Source organism: Lycorma delicatula, chromosome 2 (assembly GCF_047948215.1).
Source record: "Lycorma delicatula isolate Av1 chromosome 2, ASM4794821v1, whole genome shotgun sequence".
NCBI lineage: Eukaryota > Metazoa > Arthropoda > Insecta > Hemiptera > Fulgoridae > Lycorma > Lycorma delicatula.
This window is the reverse complement of record NC_134456.1, coordinates 231,562,619-231,583,652: the sequence shown is the minus strand read 5'-3', so window position 1 is coordinate 231,583,652 and position 21,034 is coordinate 231,562,619. Positions and strand designations below refer to the sequence as shown.

General features: G+C 31.3%; 1 protein-coding gene across 2 annotated transcripts in view; it reads right to left on the bottom strand.

Annotated features, from left to right (window-relative positions):
* qua (villin like protein quail) overlaps window positions 1–21,034 on the bottom strand; it is a 200,861-nt gene that overhangs the window by 94,288 nt on the left and 85,539 nt on the right. The gene's annotated exons all lie outside the window — the stretch shown is intronic.

The window sequence follows — 21,034 nt, the reverse complement described above, 5'->3', positions numbered from 1 at the left end:
ACAGTTCCAGGGGTGTGATGTTTGGCTGTTGTGCGCATGCGCACAAAGGAAGCTGCATGCGAGGCTGTGAGAGAGAGAAAAAACTGTCGCTCCCGCAGTGCCGACCCTGGCGTGCTGGTGGAAAGAAGTTTTTTTCTCCGCGTGTGTATGGAACGTTCCTTGTTCCTTCCCTTTTCTAGTTTAGTTGGTGGAAGGATTATGAAAGCGGTTTAGTTGTTTTTTTAGTGGTGATCAGAAGATCGCGGAAAGCAAGGGCTCTTTGATTGCCAAATCTGTCTAAAAACAAGCTGGAAGGGCGAAAGAGAAGTTAATTAGTAAAACTTAATTATGTATTTGTTTCTTGCGTACATAGAAATTTAAATTAAGATATTAATTAATAATTCTAAAATATATTATCTGTATTAACATTTTATTATTTAATCGGTTAATCCGAATACGATTTTTTTTTAAGCACAGTGTGCCTAAAAACCGTGTACCATATTCTTGAAAGATAGAATTACATTATTTTCCTGCTTCCAGCTATTCTTTTTGATTCATTTTTTCGGTTGTTTTATTTTACAGAAAACTTCAATAAGGACCTTGAAAAGGCCCAGAAAAAAATTTTCTGGAGCGGCACCCCCACTAATTTTAGCTACGAGCCGCCACTGAAAAGGATTATCATGTTGAAAACGTGTAACGTAGATGTGGAAATAAAAATTACGTGTACAAATTGGATCGGTTTGCTACTGAAGTACAGTTTTTATTTGAACACGCTGGTTCAACTAACTTTCTTTATGTAGCCGCTTGTACTGGTTAACGTAATCGTCTGTATCTTAAATAAAAATGTTTTAGTAATTTTAAAAAGTTATACAAACAATTATTTATTTTTACTGTTGCGGAAGTTATAAAAGGAATATTACCTCATTTATAGAGATAATGTTATTTATTTATTTATTATTCTTTATCGTGCTTTTTCTATAACACTCTTTCTCAATTTATATAATACTTTTATTTATATAAAATGTTTGAATTAAGAAACTTAGAAAACTGTACTAAAAGGTCTGAAAAAGAACAAATTTTTAAATTTATCTTACGTATATTTTTGAACTTAACGACAAATTAAGAGCTAATAAATTTCTATCGAAATTTAAACAAGAATTGAAAAAAAATTTTTTACTTTTGAGTGGAATTATCATTTACATATATATATATATATATATATATATTTTAATATAATGTATATTTGAAGGAAAATAACTAAAAAAATGTCGTTATCAGGTAGACATTTATTTTTCACAGCAGGTTTAAAGGTTTAAGAATAAAAAAAATATTTCTGTTTCAAATTAAAAAAAATTCTTAAATTTTGATTTGCTACATAGCCGTAAACTATCCGGAATTTTGTAGTAAAAGAGGAAACAACATCTCTCTGAAATACAAAAATATTATTCACTTTCTTAGAGCGAATTCAGTTAAAATGGTAAAGATAAACATTCATAATTTTTTATGTTTCTAGTGTGCAGAACGGTTTTTACAGTTTGTATGGTTTACTTACAAATATAAGAATAAACTACTGTATTTAATCAGTACAATTTTCACACATTATTTGAACGTGACAATTTTCAATCTGTAGTAGTTAAAAATTCTGTTTTCGTTTTTATGTAACAGATATATTATAACAGTAACAGGCATGATTATGAAAATAAATAATAAAATACATAAACAGATTAGCTCAACATATAAATTGTCATTTTCCTTTTTATGAACAGAGTGAAAGTTAGTAAATATTTATTATAAAATTACTAAAACAGGAGAAACTATTCAGAGCAACCGGCTAAATACTGACACAGGAAATATACAATTTTTTACAGTATATAGATTCTAGTAGAGATAGTGTAGTTTAATAGCGAACAGTAACAAACGAATTCCTGCATAATAAGCTTCATCAACTATTTTAATGTTTTCTAATATCTAAATAACGAAATGAATATTTCTCTATTCAAACCGATACTAATTTGTGAGGGTAAATATTTTTTCCATAAAATCCGTTGGACGATTTAAAATCCCTCAATTAGATTGAAATTTACCTTTTTTTTAAAACTTTAAAAAATATAAATAAAAGATCAGAAACATGTATAGATAGACAGATAAATGGAAAAATTACTCAATAAATGATCAGAATTTAAAGGGGGAAAATGAAGGATAACTACGCATAGAGAAAAAAAAACTTTTAACAGTAATCAGAAATGAATAAAAGAAAAACTGAATGGTATGTATTTATTCCTAGGAGAGCATTTAGGTTTACACACGCGCGCGCGCGAGGTATCATCTTACAGTATCTGACTTTTTTATACGACTGCCTAAAGGGAGTGTGTAATGTATGTAGGTAGGGTGTATTGTGTGTACGTATGTTTGTTCCACCGTAGCAGCTCAACGGCTGAACCAATTTAGATATATGACCCCGCATTGGACCCCACTCCTTACGTTACCGGGAGAGTCATAGACTATTTATATATATATATGTTTAAATAAATTTAAAGAATCTAAAATAAAAAATTAAACTATATACAAAATTGTCACCCGCACGCTCTTTTATTATTCTATATTAAAGGGCAGTATTTGTCAGCAATGTTTTTTTTTTTGGGGGTCGTGTTTTTTAATTATTTATTTCTTGTTACTACTATAACTAATTGTAGCGCGGGATGGAATACGACGTTGACTCCTTATTGGTTGCTTGTGATTACTTTGTTGCCATTGCAGTCTGTCTCTGTTTAGGAGCCGTGAAAAGTATAGTTAGTATTTGTCGGGTTGTGCAGAGAGAATTTCCATTACATTTTGTCAGAGACTTGGTTACACGCAAGCGAAGATAATAAATAAGAAAGATTCAAATACGTTTTGCTGATCAAGCTATGGATGTTACACAAATTAAAGAGTAATATCGCCTTTTCCAACATAGTCTAACGTAACAAACGCTTTGGCAGACTTTTAACCAGCAAGAAAACCGAGCAAGTTCGACAGATGGTGACAAATGATCGCTGAATAATAATTAGAGAGTTTGAAGATGAAGTAAGAATTTCATTTGACTCAGTGGAATCGATTTTAACGAAAGATCTCGCTCGGGATGCGGCAGCAGCAGAAATTTATCCCAAAACTTTTCGCTCTTTAACAAAAGGAAAACAGACTGCTAGTTATGTAAAATATGCTGGAATATAATAATAGTAATCCTGATTTTATGGAAAAAACTAATAACCGGAGATGAAACACAAGTCTGTAACTATGTCCCGAGAGAAAGGTACAGTCACCACATTGGAGAACTCCAAATTTTCTACGAAAAAAGAAAGCCAGACGATCACGAAGCAATTTCAAGGTCATGCTGACAATCTTTTTTTATCATCAAGGCATGATTCATCACGAGTGTGCTTCCCACGGGCAAATCTATATAAATAATAGAAAATCTTCATTTTGTGTGCGCCGTAATAACTTAAAACTACGTAAACGATTTTGCTGAAAATTTCAATTTTATTATTTGTCCCCGCAGCGTTTACTTGTTATTAGTTCCATAATATTTAATAATATAATAATTTAATAACAAAATAACTGTCTGAGGAAGTCGATCTTGAGATCGACACACTTTCGATATATATAACGAAATGAAGTTTAGTAGAAGTTTCAGGTTAATTTATGTATACGTTTTTTTTAATAATTTATATAGTAGTGAGATTAGTGAGGTTTGAACTGTGGTAAACATTCTGGCAATAGCGAAGCATTACCCGGGTCCACTACTTATAAAGAGTAATACATAAATTTTTTCGTCGGCTAAGAAATGCTGTTCGACGCAAGAGACCACAGATTTGGTAAAAGCAGGATACTTTACTCACCAGAGATATGGCTACTTGTGTTTTTTGGCTCTTTCTCAAAAACTATTAGCCGTAGGATGTTGAAATTTTAGATTTAGGACTGTTGTGAACATCTAGAATGTGCAACTCCACTTTTGATTATAATTGACTGAACCAAAAGTGTCCAAAAGAAAAGCCTAAAATACAAAAAAAATTGAATTTTAGACTTTTTAACTGCAGTAATAAGCCCTCATCGAGAGCTTTTCAACAGTATAAGTGGTACTTATTTTTATTGATTCCAGAGTTATAGATGAAATTTAAATTAATGAAATGTTTGGATCTTACAAGGGGAAGGAGCACATCGATTCGAATCAGACTTCATCTCTTTTTTTTAACTTTTTTTAAAATTTAAATATATTGATTTATTAATAATTATTAACCTCTCATTGTAAACAAATTTTTACGATAAATAATAATTCAGTTAACAAAAAAAATTGATAGTTTTTAACGAAATATAATTTTATGTATTTTTCATTTAAAAAAAATGTATTAATGTAATTTAATAGGCGTAAAAGGAAGTTATGTGGTGTTCACATCAGATTTTTTAACGTTAGTATAAAACGGAGTTTTTAAGTTTCATATTAGACGAAAAATGTATTAAATTTAAGTATTTAACACTGTTTATACATTAAGGAAGCGATGTCATTAATGCACTATATACATTTTTTTTTTACATCAGGATATAGGCCTGCAGGCCTACTTGTTCAGCCGTGACCGTTCCACAGGGTAACATCGATTATTTCGTCACGTTATGATAAAAAAAAATAAGTTATTGTGCGAGAATAAATAATATTTTTATGTTTTTAACTACTGATACAAGCTCTAGAAACTCCACAAATAGCTAACATCAGTTGTATCATCAGTTTTAAGCGCCAATCAATTATATGATATTGATATAATAAATCAAGTAAATGGTATTGTTAATTTTAAGGGGGAATATCGGTTAAAAATACTAAAGAAAGAACATTTTCATAAGAAACCTTTTTTCTGAATTTTTTCTCAGAAATTTCCCGAAAAAAATTGATAGTTATTTTTTCTAAGTTAGCTTTATAAGTAAATGGAAAAAAATTTATGGTAAAACTACATCATAAATGCCAGACCGGAGAGGAATCTTGGCGCTTTTATAATAAAGCGCAAGCCTATGGTAAACTTCCTAGGAAACAAAGATAAATTGAAAACACCGATGAGTTTGTTTGTTTTGCAGCATATTGCCTCTATCTAAGAAATACCAACAGACAGCCGACTGCTGTCAAGATGCACCAAAGGGCTGACCCAAAACGCTAATGAAAGGCTGAATAATATGGCGAAGATGTAACAAAACATGGAGTGTTTCTCGAAAAATCGTTGAGACGGCTGTAGCAGAAGGTACTGGTCAGTAAAATTTTTGAAATATATTAATTTTATCAGCGATAGACAGAGCTGGGGTTTCCACAGGGCGTTCATACAGTACTGTTGGACGAAAAATGAACAGGAGAAGAAAACTGTGAATCACTAATATACAGTCAAATATATTCCAACAAAGAGAGAAAAGGTTACATTTAAAGAGTTTTAGTGTTTAATTACTGTTTATTTTGTTGTTTTCCGTAAATTTATTTTTTCCATATTTTCATTTGCTAGATCAATCCTACGCGAATCTATGGAGATTCGCGTAGGATTTCTTCGCGGCGTGAAATGTATTAATTTGGTTGCATATACAACATATTCGTAAGATGGGAGAGACGCGATTCTACTGATGGCGGGAAGTCCCTTTACCCTAGTTATGAAATTATTAGGATAGTTGCAGCTTACCTTCTACTGATCTTTTGTTTCTATACAACGTAAAAACATAATTTTTTTTCCAACTGTTCAGAATTCCTGGATTTATGTTTTTATTTATATTTATATTTTTCCAACTGTTCAGAATTCCTTGTTGATCTATGTCATAACAGTTGTAAAATTATGACAAAAAATTGTAACCGTAAGTCAAACGTATTAAAAAAATGTATAAATAAATAGCTTTTAACGTATACTTCCCCTCAACAAATTTCTCCCGCTACCACATTCGGACGCCCTGAAGCATAAGACCGAATGTCTGTACCACATTCAGTATCCTAACATAGTTCCTAGAGCTTACCTAACAGCCTGAGTGGACTAATCATGGTGCCATACACCATCGGCTTACGTGTTCCAATCGCTCACTTATATTTGCTAAAATGGATAGGAGCAACCCGTCAACTACTTAAAATATATATGACATCCATAAAAATATTTATTTCGTCTAGGCAGCAATTCGCTGCCACGCCTAGGTCGCTGAATGCCACCAAGTACCTACCTGTCCACCATTTTATAACGCTTAATATTGGCTGATAGTATGGCTGACCACCAGCCATAATTGGCTGGTGGTCAGCCATACTCAGGGTTAGCTTTCCACGAAAATGCGGTAAGAGTCTTTCCCTTAAGCAAACTACGGATGCCGATTGAACAAAGTAACCGTATCTAGGAACTCCCACATGGTCCGACAATGCGGCTTTCGCCAGATTGACTCGCTGCTTGTGAGCGGCCAGTTTGCCCCCTTGACCTGTAAGTTCCAGGCTGGCCCCCCCCAAGAGCAGGGCAGGCAAAAATCAGGTGTTCATTTGACTGGACCTCCCCGCAGACGCACAGCTCATCAGCTGCCAGGTGGATCCGAAACGGATATTGGTTCAAGTTAGCGTGGTTGGTGAGCACCCGGGGACCCGTTGCCCTTAAAAACGAGCTCGAGGCATATTATTCCCCAAAATCCTGTATAAACTTATACAAGGATCTTTTCTTAGTCGTGGTGGTCCATTCCAGCTGTCATGCTTCCATCGCGAGGCCCTGCAGCCTCTTCCGCAGGCGGGAAGTGGATAATTGAACGAAATTTAGATCCGGTGCATTGTGATCAGAGGCCTCCCGGCCTCTTCGCAATCTTCACATGGTTGTCCGATGTTTCACACTAAATCGAATGGAAGAGCCTTTCCCAATACGGTGGTAGCCTCGTAGGATGTTGTGTTAAAAACACCAGTGGACACTTAAGACTTTGCGCTGGGCACTCCTAAAATTTTGAACAAGTACTCTATTCATATCCAATCTACGCAACCAAACGGGCGCAGCATAAGAGGTCATACTTTCAAAGGCACTTATGGATTATAACAAGTAATAATTTTATTTATTTGTGTTCTAAATATGAAAAATATGCGTTTTTCATAAATTACAAAAAAAAGATTCCACTGCAACAGGTAGAAATTCGGCTAGAGAAAGAGAAAGAGTGAAAAGCTGACTGTTAATCTCAGTGAGGCCATTGATGTCAACTGGTGCAACCAATACCTATTTACAAATGTCCTATAATTAAATACTATAATCTATTCTATAGAATTACGGAATTACTCCCATATTTGCATTAGAATGCGGGTAGTTACCCGCATACGGTGTATAACGAATATATAAGCTTGGTTAAACAAGTGAGGCAGTAATATGCATTATAATACTACAGTTTTCCATGATAATGAATTCCTTAAGTAACCGTATGTTTGAGTGGATTGTTTTCAGTAGTAAATGAAAAAAATTTAGACAGAAAAAATTAATCTTTGTTTTTCAGTTTATTATTAGATCATTAAGAAATTAATTAATTTGAGGATTAAGAAATTTTATGCTACGTTTATCGTACATTTATTTTTTTCGTACTGGCCTATTCAGGATCATCTTAATTAACTTTAGACTTTTTCCCCTTTCAAAATTGTTTCATCCTTTGAGCGAGCTGCTCTAAATTTACTATATCTCTACTTTTTTCTGGAATCTCCGTTGCAATTAATGTTTTCCTAAATTCAAATCTGTTCAAAATTTATTATTTTTTTTTATTAATTTTTAACTGCATCTTGAAACAGTTTTGTTAATGTCTTTCTATTTATGAAAATCCTAAGAATTGTTTAGTTCATTCATTAAGATTACTGTTCATTCTGAAGAGGTAAATATATTTATTTAAAAAAATAATTTTATTAAAGCAATTAGCGAATTAGTAATTATTATATTAGTAATATTTAAAGCAATTATTATCTTTAAATAATTATTGTTATTTGTAAGGAAAACACAAATTAATATTGTTGTAAGGGATAAGTCCACTCCTTCTTTCTAAAACATACTTAGTATCTACATTCAATTGACAAGTGATCGCCTATGTTTGAGGTTCTACTTGTTTCTACTCTATGTTCCCCCACATAGTGTAAAACTATTTACCATACTCATCCGTCAACGCGAATCTCCATAGATTCGCGTAGGATTTCTTCGCGGCTTGAAATGTATTAATTTGGTTGCATATACAACATATTCGTAAGATGGGAGAGACGCGATTCTACGGATGGCGGGAAGTCCCTTTACCCTAGTTATGAAATTATTAGGGATAGTTGCAGTTGCAGCTTACCTTCTACTGATCTAAACTGTCTGTGTGGGTTGCATCATGTTCAAAACACAGTTGCATGCGCCAGCTGTCCGGTTGTTCATTCTCTGTTGAGGATGAACAACATATCAGGGGTGATCATTTCAAATGCTGACCAACAGCATCTTTGAGCTGCTCCTTATTGACACATATCTGCATTTTCGGATCTCTTTTTTTATAAAACCCCAGAGTGCATTTTAAGGTGTGGTGAGGTCAGGGCTTCTTGCTGGCCGAGAAAATGGAGCCGGTAACTCTTCTGGCCTACATCCGATCCAGAGATTAGGAAAAATTTCATTGAAGCGTCTGCAGACATTCAAATAAAATGCGCTGGAACATCGTCTTGCTGAAACGTAAATATGTCAGCGATTCCTTTTGCCGTTAATTCTGCCGGTGATGGAAGTAACCACTCGTCGATCGTTCTCAGATAACTGTTCTGATTAACGACTAAGGAGATGTTCAGCTGTCATCCCAGCTCAAATCATAAAACGAGGCAGAAAGGTGTTCGATTTCTTCAAAAAAGTGAGGACTGTCTTCACCCGGAAAACCCCATTACGGTTATAAGAATTTCGATAAATCGCACACGCGTCTGAGAACACGACGTTTCTTTTTATAGTTTGCTAAGGAAAGCGTTCAAGATATATCTGACATGCATAAACACGTCACTCAACTCGTTAACTGTGGCTAGACGAAAAAATTTAATTTTCAAGTTCTTCGCATATGGTATCGTGTTGTTGATCTTGGAATCCCTAACTCTGCAGAACGTTTGCGTCTTGATTTAATCGGCGATCGTTGAATCGAGATGAATGCCTCCACAGCAGCACACGTCTCAGCTTTCAAGTGCTCGGCTCCCACTGCGTGGCGCATCAAGAACACACATTTTGTTACAACAGCCTTCTTCCATGTCAGTAACGTTTGACGTTAAGGTGACGATTTCCCAAAACGAACAAAGAAGTTATTCATAATGTTTTCCGATGTTTTATCATTATGTGGACGTTCCTGGGCCCACATACAAGCTAACAGACGCTCTTCGACAGTGAATGAACTTGTATCCGTCAACGTTCCATATTAAGACTACAACTAAGGTCATCCCACCACGAATGAACATACAGGACGATTCCTACCACGGCTTATCTTCCCCACCTTTTCCAGCAGCAGTAAGCGATATCAGCGGTAAGAATTGGCAGCGTAGACCCAATTAAGCTAGATATATTACGTTGTAAAGGGACTTTTTCTTTCCTTTTCATCCCAATCGAAGAGCACGCTTAAAACGATATATGCATGATCTATGATTAAAAACATACCCATCTACATGAGCTTGTATCAGTAGATACATGAAAGAAGCGTTTATGTTATTGGCGTTCCGTATATAAAAAGGACAATCATATCTATTTACAATAAATACGGAAGTTTACAAGTTTTTATGAGCCATAAAAATTATTAAGTGTAAAGCGTGTAAATCCACACCCGTCTTCGCGAGCCTAACTTGTTTTCGTATTAAATTTCTGGAGTATTATCTTGTCGGAGAAGAATAGCCTCCAATTCAGTTAAATCAACTTAAAATTGATTCCGGAGATAAAAACAACTGTATTAGTGACATCTGAAAAATCCGTTAAATAAAAATTTACAAATAAAGTTTGTTTTACTACAAAATTTACCTATTTTTATTATTTTTTCTATTGTTTAGAAAAAGGTTAGTTTATTTCGATGAATTATATATGAAACAGACTTCTAATTAATTAGTCATTTATGTCATGTATGACATATTTTCTTTATCAAGCAAAATTGGTATCAAAATACTAATGATAGTTAAATTTTTTAAGTAAAAATAGTTGTCAATTCACTCAATATTAGAAGAGATGACTTTTGTGAAGCACGTGTGTGCGCTGCGCACATAACGTATTAGTGCATGTGTGTATGGTGTGCGCACACAAACATATACACAAAATTTAAGAGTATAAAAAAAGAATTACTTCTCAGATTTGGGTAACTAACAACGTTTCACAACTTACTTCCCCAGATATATTTTCACATGATTCTTTTTTTAAGCTAAAAGTTCACTTTTTGAAAATTTGAAATTTCCCAATTGATGACTGTGCCTTTTTCACAAAATCAGGATACATTTCAGCAAGTCTTGCTCAACTCAACATATCACGTGATATATTACTCTGAATCCAAACTAGCCAACTAGCTAAACTAGCGAATCTGAATCTCGTATTAGGCGGATGAGAAATGTAAAGGCAATTGCCTAGTGTCTTAAAATGAGGCTGCTATAAAGTACGATAAACCCTGATATTTTAAATCTATGAGGTTAGATATAATAAAATTAACTGCTTTGCACCATGAGATGTTACTTTCAAAAAATCCAAAAAATTTTCTTCGAGAATAGACACAAAGCCATAAGTGTAAAAATTCACAGAAAGATGATAGAAATAGTAATGTATAAGGCGAGAAAGGCATGCATACGTTCATGAATATTCATTCCTATAACCTATAAAGTATATTTGATTGAAAATAAAGTCAATTAATTAAAGTATTGCAAGAGGGTCTTTAACTACGGGTTGAATTTTAATAAAAAAAAATTATATACATCGACCATTCAGAGTATCTTTCATCGATTAAATTCCCTTTCAATTCAAGTACAATTAATTAACATATATAATATTACTTGTAGTAATAACTCCATATAACAACCATATAAGTAATCGTATAATCATGTAATACAAATCACATATATTTATAAACATCTTACAGTTCTAAGGAATTTTTACATGTGAAAAAAAAATAAATAAAAAAAGGAAATAATTATTTTTAATCATATAAACAATCTATATTTATGAGGAATGGTTTAAAAAAAATGAAAAACGTGCGTGCTTATACAGTAAAATAAGTCTTCTTAATATACAAAAAATACAGAAATTAAAATATGTTTACTGATAACGTCTGCCTCCTTTCAACAACCTATGTAAATTATTCCTTTTGTTAGGACTGATAATAGAATGGAGATTCTCTTCACTTTTTTTAATAAGAAAGAAATTTCTCCTTCAATTCATATGCATTTTAACTACACTAATGAACTGAAATGAAATATTCATAAATAAATTATAATTCATAAATCAAGTTACTATTATGAACTACTAAGCATATTAAGAGTATTATTTTGATAGAATACGTTGAAAAAAAACGTATATATATATTTTACTTTTTATATTGAGTTTCCCTATTTGAATGACTGAATACACCAAATTCGTTTTTAAACGAAAATGTCCATAAGGATAAAATATAAGAAAATTTTTTTTTTGTCTTCAGTCATTTGACTGGTTTGATGCAGCTCTCCAAGATTCCCTATCTAGTGCTAGTCGTTTCATTCCAGTATACCCTCTACATCCTACATCCCTAACAATTGTTTTACATATTCCAAACGTGGCCTGCCTACACAATTTTTCCCTTCTACCTGTCCTTCCAATATTAAAGCGACTATTCCAGGATGCCTTAGTATGTGGCCTATAAGTCTGTCTCTTCTTTTAACTATATTTTTCCAAATGCTTCTTTCTTCATCTATTTGCCGCAATACCTCTTCATTTGTCACTTTATCCACCCGTCTGATTTGTAACATTCTCCTATAGCACCGCATTTCAAAAGCTTCTAATATTTTCTTCTCAGATACTCCGATCGTCCAAGTTTCACTTCCATATAAAGCGACACTCTAAACATACACTTTCAAAAATCTTTTAAATTAATTTTTGATGTAAACAAATCATATTTCTTACTGAAGGCTCGTTTAACTTGTGCTATTCGGCATTTTATATCGCTCCTGCTTCGTCCATCTTTAGTAATTCTACTTCACAAATAACAAAATTCTTCTACCTCCATAATCTTTTCTCCTCCTATTTTCATATTCATTGGTCCATGTTTATTATTTCTACTACGTTTCATTACTTTTGTTTTGTTCTTGTTTATTTTCATGCGATAGTTCTTGCGTAGGACTTCATCTATGCCGTTCATTGTTTCTTTTGAATCTTTTTTACTCTCGGCTAGAATTACTATATCATCAGCAAATCATAGCATCTTTATCTTTTCACCTTGAAAAAATATAAACTTAATTTTTTTTAGAAAAGCTGAAAAGAATAGACAAAAGATTCTCAAATGACGATATACAACAAACGGAGATACAGAAAAAGGGATTGAAGAGATCATAAGTAAAAAATAAATAAACTATGATGGGGGTTTAAAAATTTACTAATACGGAAAAAATTACCAAACGAAACTATTATCAGAAATGAAAAAAAAAACCTATGTATATGATGTAAAGTATCAAATTAAAAATAAATTGACTAAAAATATTGTTATAAATAAATATAAAAATATAAAATATTTATAACAAATAGCAAACAATATGCATATTGTTATATGCAATTTATATTAGCGTAACCCAAAGGTTTGTGTGTATATCAGTAGCTTTACGGCATATTTTAAAAAAGGTCGTTTCCTTTTAATACGAATACTATACGATACGTATACATGAAACCAAACATTTAAGGCGAACTATAGAACTCATTAATTAGAACTCATTCATTACATAAATTAAAATGTAATAATGTGTTAAACAAAGATGGTACACCTATATATAATACGAAAGGTAAAGTCGATAGATGGGTGGAATATATTGAAGAGTTATACGGAGGAAATGAATTAGAAAATGGTTTTATAGAGGAAGAAGAGGAAGTTGAGGAGGATGAAATGGGAGAAACAATACTGAGATCTGAATTTAAGAGAGCATTAAAAGATTTAAATGGCAGAAAGGCTCCTGGAATAGACGGAATACCTGTAGAATTACTGCGCAGTGCAGGGGAGGAGGCGATTGATAGATTATACAAACTGGTGTGTAATATTTATGAAAAAGGGGAATTTCCGTCAGACTTCAAAAAAAGTGTTATAGTAATGATACCAAAGAAATCAGGGGCAGATAAATGTGAAGAATACAGAACAATTAGTTTAACTAGTCATGCATCAAAAATCTTAACTAGAATTCTATACAGAAGAATTGAGAGGAGAGTGGAGGAAGTGTTAGGAGAAGTCCAATTTGGTTTCAGGAAAAGTATAGGGACAAGGGAAGCAATTTTAGGCCTCAGATTAATAGTAGAAGGAAGATTAAAGAAAAACAAACCAACATACTTGGCGTTTATAGACCTAGAAAAGGCATTCGATAACGTAGACTGGAATAAAATGTTCAGCATTTTAAAAAAATTAGGGTTCAAATACAGAGATAGAAGAACAATTGCTAACATGTACAGGAACCAAACAGCAACAGTACCAATTGAAGAACATAAGAAAGAAGCCATAATAAGAAAGGGAGTCCGACAAGGATGTTCTCTATCTCCGTTACTTTTTAATCTTTACATGGAACTAGCAGTTAATGATGTTAACAATTTAGATTCGGAGTAACAGTACAAGGTGAAAAGATAAAGATGCTACGATTTGCTGATGATATAGTAATTCTAGCCGAGAATAAAAAGGATTTAGAAGAAACAATGAACGGCATAGATGAAGTCCTACGCAAGAACTATCGCGTGAAAATAAACAAGAACAAAACAAAAGTAATGAAATGTAGTAGAAATAACAAAGATGGACCGCTGAATGTGAAAATAGGAGGAGAAAAGATTATGGAGGTAGAAGAATTTTGTTATTTGGGAAGTAGAATTACTAAAGATGGACGAAGCAGGAGCGATATAAAATGCCGAATAGCACAAGCGAAACGAGCCTTCAGTAAGAAATATAAGTTGTTTACATCAAAAATTAATTTAAATGTCAGGAAAAGATTTTTGAAAGTGTATGTTTGGAGTGTCGCTTTATATGGAAGTGAAACTTGGACAATCGGAGTATCTGAGAAGAAAAGGTTAGAAGCTTTTGAAATGTGGTGCTATAGGAGAATGTTAAAAATCAGATGGGTGGAGAAAGTGACAAATGAGGAGGTATTGCGGCAAATAGATGAAGAAAGAAGCATTTGGAAAAATATAGTTAAAAGAAGAGACAGACTTATAGGCCACATACTAAGGCATCCTGGAATAGTCGCTTTAATATTGGAAGGACAGGTAGAAGGGAAAAATTGTGTAGGCAGGCCACGTTTGGAATATGTAAAACAATTGTTAGGGATGTAGGATGTAGAGGGTATACTGGAATGAAACGACTAGCACTAGATAGGGAATCTTGGAGAGCTGCATCAAACCAGTCAAATGACTGAAGACAAAAAAAAAAAAAAAAAATAGAACTCATTGTAACAAAATTCCGTATAAAATTATATTTTTTTCGAACAATCAATATATTTTTTAACATTAATTAGTTAATTATTTTATGTATTATTTTACAAGTAAATATTTAAAAATAAATGATAATTTAAAATATTATTTAGTTAATGTGGTACAATTACAAAAACTGATTAAATTTATCAGATTTATTACAGACTTTTAGAAAAAAAAGTACATCATTACTTTCGGTCACATGGTGGGATTGGAGGGTGAAAACGAATTTTATTTACGTTGTGTGGTAGAGTTATACGAAAATACCATTAACTTAAAAAATGGGGTTTCCTTATATATATATATATATGTTGCAGGGAGATGATAAAAACGGAAATTTGATCAAATCCCTAAGGTAAAAGATGAATTCACGGAAGATGTTAAAATCTGTGGGGTGATTCCTTAAAGAAAGTATGTAATTTGATCAAATCCCTTAACTGTTTTAGTGAAAAAATGAAATAAACAAGTAGATTTTTAAACTTAAGTTTAACTTTTAAACCGCTAAAACAGCTTGTTTTACCGAAACAGTTCCACGGACTAACCTAAGTCTGCGTGAGATTGCAAGAAAATTATCCTTATTTGGAGGTCAAGGATTTAAAAAGTGTTCCTGTGAACAATCCAAAATACAATGTAAAACAACAAAGATGTGCCTGTAAAAAAAGTTAAGTACTTTTTTTAACTCGAGATGCCACAAATCACATTTATTAATTAAATTCACTAAAAATGTTTAAAATTTCACTAAAAATATCCTTTTTGTTTTTAAAAATATCAGCTTAAGTACCTATTTCTTTGTTAATTAGTTTCGAATAAATAATTTGTGTTTCAATGACTATTGTTGTATTACCTACTCTACATTTAATAATGCACGGTTTACTAAATAAATACTTTTAATATCTAAACGATTCATTCTTTTCGCTAAAACAGTTAAGGGATTTCATCAAATCTCAGTTTTTATCATTTACCTGTGATATACACAAGTTTATAAAAACCGTTTCAATGTTCATAAAAATCGTTATTGAAATCAATAAAAAAAAAACTTTAATCAACATATTTCGGAAACGCTGAATTTACTGGCAATCTGCCATTTTGTAATTTTAACATAAAAATCTATTTCTCAGTTACGGTTAATAGTATTAAACTGAAATTTTGTATAATCTCAACTGGAATAATTTTATTAGTGTTATCATGCAATAAATTACAATAATCTAATAATATTGAAATTATTATTTCCTATTTTGATATGGGAGACCATCCTCTGAATTCTTGAAACTGTTTTTAAAAACACTGTTGGTCTAATGTATAAAATTTTGTGTTTCGAAAATCTCCAAAACCATTTTAATCATTTTAATTAAAATCTATTATGTATCTGAAGTTGTGCATGTTTAAAATTTTAGATTATGAGTTGATACTTTTTCAGAAAGAAGCAAAATAAAACAATGAAATGTCTGTCTTCTTGCGCAGTATTGGGCAAATGGTTTTTTTTATAATAAAGACTTTTTTCAGAAACAGAATTTTCACTGTTACGTAAATTAATTAATCGAAATTAAATAAATTTTAATCTATCCTAATTAAAATTAGTTCGACAACTTTTTTAACGGCAAATTTTAATTAATTATTATAATTTTAACGGCTCATTAGTTTTAATTAATACCTCGAAAATTAACTAACCTGTTGACTTAAAACTAGACAGGTTTAGAGTTTATTTTATATTTTGTACTAATATTTATAATCATCTCTGTATTTTAATAATTAAAAGGCCAAGAAACCATAAAATTATATTTTAAAAAGAAAATTAATTAAGAATATCTCTTAAAACATTTAATTATTTGAAATAATAACGATCTGATTTTGTTATTAAAACATCTATAACTGCGATGTTATATGAATATCACATTTTCCTAAAATCAGCCTCGGGTAGAGAAACTAGTGAACACACTTATCTGCTAAATTGAAAAAAAAATATGATAAAACAAGAATTTGATATGCCAAATAGTTTGTAAAAAAAACTTGTTATCAATTTGATTTATTTTCTTCCCTGTCCCACCAACATGATAAAAATATAGACCTACATAATTAACCCAGGCCTGAATATCATAGTTTTATACGTTGAAATTTTTACGCTGCATAATTCAGACGTTCCACTATAGTTAGAAAGCTACTGTAAGTTCCAGCCTGAAGTCAGTTTAAGGTAAACTCTAAATAAACATTGGGAACTACTTATGCTGTCCAAAAATGGATGCTACCAAAAAAAAATCCCTTTCGGCTTACCGGAAGGAGGAGGTAGATTTCACCGATAGGGGATAAAAAAGATTTTCATCTTAAAGTTAAGAAAAACTTCAAATTTACTCAATACGACAATGGTTGCATGTGAAAAAACGTTTCACATGTTTAGCATACGACAAGCCCCCATCTTCTTACAATTGCAGCAACATTTTCATTATCCCTTGCGTAAGGGTTAGTCATGTCAAAAATTGTTTCAGAAAATTTTTAGGTAATGTTTAAAGGCTAGGTAATATCTAAAGGACCACTTTAAACAGATTTGATACTGTGCCTATTAAGGGAGGTATGATTTTTTTCTTTAATATCCAATTTTTTCACTCCCTAGGCCAATGGTTGGTGATATCATAAAATTTTACTTAGATAAGTTTTAGGCCCTTATTCAAAGAATAGTAATTTATAATAGTAATTTGATATTTTACTAAGTAAATTAGAGCGATAATTTGTTTTTTTCGAAAAAACCCCCCAATTTCCACCCCCATGGTCCGATTTTGTCCATTAACGAACTCTACCGAGATTTTGGGTCGTTATATTTTATGGTTCAATTTGAAAGTGATTGGCGCAAAATTACGGCAGTTACCATGTCCACAACAAAGTGAAATATATATATATATATAAACTTTTGAACTGACGATGATTTTGGGGTCTGGGAGATGTGAAACGCGAAGATATATTGAAATTTTCCGGAAGTCGAATCATGGTATTAATTACTAAAGGTAGTTTTCTTATGAAATCTATCTAAAACAGCCTGACCGAATTGGTCTGTTAAAAAAAAAGTGTTTCATAATTTAAAACTTGTGGCAATTTTTTGTCTAGCATTTTTTTATCGGTAGTGACATAGTAGTTTACAGAGACAGAGGCTGTAAATGTTTTATATGTAATTTTTAGTATTTAATATGCACTGAATTTGCCGTTTGTAGAGAATATTAAACGACTTAATGAGTTTCAAAAAATACTGAACCAAATTAAAAGGCTAGTAAAAGCTAGTTGCTTTTATACGGATTTGAATATTAAACAGTGAATACCGGTGTACTTTGGTGGTTGGGGTTCAATCAACTACACGATTCCGGAATGCTCAGCCGAGTCTATACAAGATATATCTCATTTACATGTCATGCCTATCATCTTCATCTCATTGGGCCGTGGGGAGTTTGCCTCGTTCACTACTAGACTAACCTGGTGGGTTGCTTATTGTTCACTAGCACAACGTATGCATTAAGAAAATAAAATATATTTACATATTTGACAAAATACGAATATATTCGAAAAATATATATTTGTCGAACTGTTTGACACTTAAATATACCCCGTTTAGTAATAACGGGGAGGAAAAAATCAAGTGTTGCTGAATTCTTCAATTTTATTTCTGTTAATATATGCAATTTCAGTTAAATTACTGTAATGTTTTTTTAAAAGAGTAACAAAAACAATAGAAAAAGGACCCTTTTCACTAATTTTCAACCTTACTTCGACAGGTACAAAAATAAAAATTATGAAATATGTTTTTCAAATACTGGTAACTAAAATAATTTTCTCATTATCCTCACTAAACTTGAGTTTATTTACCAATGGTTTTCTAGTTATCATCGATTTTAAAGTAATATAGTTCCAAGAGATATTTTTAAAAAAAACCTGATGTGGACACCAAATGACTTCGTTGTACGCCTATTAAATTACATGTACACATTTTTTTTTTAATGAAAAGTACATAAAATTTTATTTCATTAATAACTTTTGTAAAAATTTTTTTTATTATTGTATTATTATTTATTATAATTTTAGTTTTATAATGAGAGGTTAATAATTATTTATAAATCAACATACTTAAATTAAAAAAAGTAAATGAAGTCAGATTCGAACCGATATTCCATCCCCTTGTAAGATCCAAATATTTCATTAATTAACTTTTATTTGGCTATAACTATAGAACCAATGAAAATAAATACCACTTATGATATATCGTTGAAAAGCTCTCAATGAGGGCTTATTACTGCAGTTAAGAAAAAGCCCAAAATCCAAATGTTTTTGGATTTTGCTTTTTGGACACTTTTCGTCCAGTCGATTGTAATCAAACGGGAGGTGTACTACAATTAGATGTTACAACAGTCCTAAATCCAAAATTTCACTAATAATCTAAGATTTCGGCTAATCGTTTTTGAGTTATGCGAAATACATTAATGGATTCAGGAATGGTCAAAACGGTATAATTTCCGTTAAAATCTGAAAATCGAATTTTTTGCGATCGTATTATACTTCCCTTACTTTGTACAAGGAAGTAAAGAAGAGTATTACGTCTTTATCCATGAATTTATATTTGTAAAAAGAAAAGTTTCTACGGATAATTTACTGTTAATCTTCTAAGAAAATTATTAGTTGGATCGTTATTTTAAAAGCTGCTGTCTAAAATAGTAGGCTGGTTAGTATATGTTATTATATTATAGTTACTGATCGTTTTTCTCTCAGTTAACAATTAATATGGCATTAAAAAAAAAATGATTTTTTTTGCAAATATCACTTCTTCCCAGTAGTAGTAAATTAGTTATATACATTTTCTTATGTGTCAAAACAAGCGTAGCAGATTTTTGGTTTTTACTTCCTTGTACGAAGTAAAGGAAGTATTGTGATCGCAAAAAATTTCGGTTTTCAGATTTCAACGGAAATATCCATTTTGACTAGTTTTGGCGTGACGTCTGTACGCACGCATGTATCTCGTATAACTCAAAAACGATTAGCCGTAGGATGTTGAAATTTTGGATTTAGGACTGTTGTAACATCTAATTGTGCACTTCCCCTTTTGATTGCAAAATCCAAACAAATTTCTGAACTGTAGCAATAAGCTCTCATTGAGAGCTTTTCAAAGATATATCCTTAAGTGGTACTTATTTTCATTGGTTACAGAGTTACAGCCACATCAAAGTTTAATTAATGAAATATTTGGATCTTAGGGAAGGCACATCGGTTCGAATCTCCTTGTTTTTTTTAACTATTTTTTTTTTAGTTTAAATATACTCTCATTTAAAAAAAAAATTACGATGAATAATAATTTAAAAAATCATAAGTTATTAATGAAATCAAATTTTATGTACTCTTCATTTAAAAAAAAATATGTATGTAATTTAATAGGGGTACAAGGAAGTCCACATCGGGATTTTTTTTATTTTAAAAATAATTATTTCCGATTGTATTATAGTTTACTTAAAAAATATTTTATAACTGGAATATTGTTATTAGAAAAACCGTCCAAATTCGGCGAGGACGTCGACAAAAAATATGAATCTACCAGTCAGTTAAAACATAATTTTAGAATTTTGTTTACTTGTTTCAGACATAAAATAAGGTTAGGTTAATAAGAATCAAAAGGTTGATAGAATCAAAATATGGATAGTTTTTTTTTTTGATGAAAATAATGATTAAATCGTAAAGATAAAAGTGATTGTTAAAATAACATCTTCGATTTTTTTCCTATGATTATACAAAATTGATTTTTTGTATATTGTAATATGTATTACAATATATTAACGAAGCAAGTTATTAAATCTTAAACTTATCAATAAAGATATAAGGGAGTATTGAAAAGACTAAACTACTTACAACGTAAATGGTTTAAAAAATATAAACAAACGTTAAAAATTAATTTATTATAAAATTACAGATAACTCGTATCATTATTGTCAATGTAATCCTCAGAGTTAGTGTTATGTGTTATCAAAAGCAAAATTTATAGCCTACGTTTATTAAAACTTATATTTAAAAATTTTTTAATTACTTTGTCGTAATAACATTACATTTAAACAAATATTTTCAGCAATATATATCAATCATTTATTATTTATAGTTCCGATAGAACCGCAAAAAACACCAGTAATTAACAGTGTTTTTCTCAATTATTAATTGTTATTATAGGAAATTTGTAAACAAAGCTCATGAATACCTTGGGAGTTAACGTGAACCCTAAACACGCTAATGATAAACAGCTGAAGAAAATTTTGTTAATATTTTCAAATTTTGGTTATTTGAACATTTATCAAAGTTAATTAAAATTCTGGTAATTTAAAACTGAACTAAAATGCGATATATTTAATGCGATAAAATATATCATTATTAAGTATCATTAAAGACGATCTAAACATTCATCAACCGAAAACATTAAAGATGGAATTAAC